Genomic DNA, 1,681 nt, shown 5'->3' with positions numbered 1-1,681 from the left:
AGGAGGAGAAGCAGACTCTCTGCGGAGCAGGGAGCCCGATGTAGGGCTTGATCCCAGGACTCTGGGATCTTGACCTGAGCCCAAGGCAGATGCTTCACTGACTGAGCCACCCAGGCATCCCTCCCTTTCCTCTATTAAAGAGTGTTCCTCTCCTTTGTCTTCTGGACTTGCCTGTGCTTTTGCCAAAACTTATTTCAGATTACAATTCTCTGCTATTCTTGAATAAACCCATCTTTTGCTGGTGACATAACTGGCAGTTTTATTTTTTTTAAGGTTAACACCACCCACTAGCCTGCAAAAACTGGAGCCAAGGAGGGGGGCTTCAGGGCAGCAATAAGGATGCATCCACCACCAGTACTCCTGGGGCCAAAGCAGGGAGGGATGAGGAAGGGTTGTGGGAAAAGGGAAGAAGTACTCAGATCTCTCTCTCTCTCTCTCTCTCTCTCTCTCTCTCTCTCTCTCTCGCTGGTTCCTCCCATTGACCATGGCCAATCAGAAACCAGAGGGCAGGGATATTCAACCCATAAGGGTCAGGCTCCAGGATACAGAGGGCTGAGAGGGATGGAGAGTGGATGGGGTGCAAATAGACAAAAACCAGCACAAAGTTTAGATGGGGTCATATCTCGTAGTTGTCTAGGCCATAGTAGGTGACCAGGAAATGCTGGCTCTCCGGGGCTGGTGAGCAGCCACTGGCTATCCTGAGTCCAGTGTCTCCCCAAGTGTCCTTGGGCATGGTTTCATAACAGTTTCATAAACAGTGTCTTATGTTTACAAATGGAATATCTGAAGCCAAAGCCAATTTCCCCAGGTCAAAATGAAAATGAAATCACAGAGTAGAGGCAATAGTGATGAAGGGATCTGGGTCGCAGGGGGACCCATGAACTAAGAATAAGGCTTATCAGAAGATGCTGAGTCTACAGAGCATAGGAGTAAGAACAAACATGTTGAAAATTAAATATGAAATGGATAATTATGTAGTAATGAGACTGAGGACATTACAAAGGACGCTGTCATTTAAACCACCACATCTCAACACAGTAATGAACGGGAAAAACCCTCCAGCTTCGTAATTATAATCATAGTTGCCATAACAACTTAGTATCTCTCTCTGTGAGCATCTATCTCAAGACTATATTTTTAGCAATGACTGTGTCTGAGCATGTATTTTTCTTTATATAGCAGCTAATTTTTCAAATTACTGATCTTAAAAAAAAAAACAAACCCACAATTCCATCTTCATTCTCTCTAAGTGTAAAGTCTCCGGGATAATTAGGGAAATGAGCAGGTGTGAAAGTCCGTTATGAAAAATGCTATAAAAGTATTGATGTCTTGACAACATTTGTTTCAACAGAATGTTCTCTGGACCTGTACACTCTATATTGTTCCTTGTCAAGCAGCTTTAACATAAATCTTTGCTGTGTGGCTCATAAATATTTGAAAAATTATTAGCTCTGTAAGGTGTTTGAAGATTATTTGACAAGTGCAGATTTATGTTGTATAACAGAAATTGGCTTAATGGAATCCTGAGTCTCAGGAATGAATGAATGAATGAGTAAATAAACATTGGCTTACCTTGCTTAACAGAAATGCACGTACCAGGTTCCTAACTGAAGCCAACAATGGGTTGACTTTAAAGGTCACCATTTTAAAAACTCAGACAAACCCAGGAGGGATTCTGAGC

This window comes from Canis lupus, chromosome 28 (assembly GCF_003254725.2).
Source record: "Canis lupus dingo isolate Sandy chromosome 28, ASM325472v2, whole genome shotgun sequence".
Classification (NCBI taxonomy): Eukaryota; Metazoa; Chordata; class Mammalia; order Carnivora; family Canidae; genus Canis; species Canis lupus.
This window is presented reverse-complemented; position numbering follows the sequence as displayed.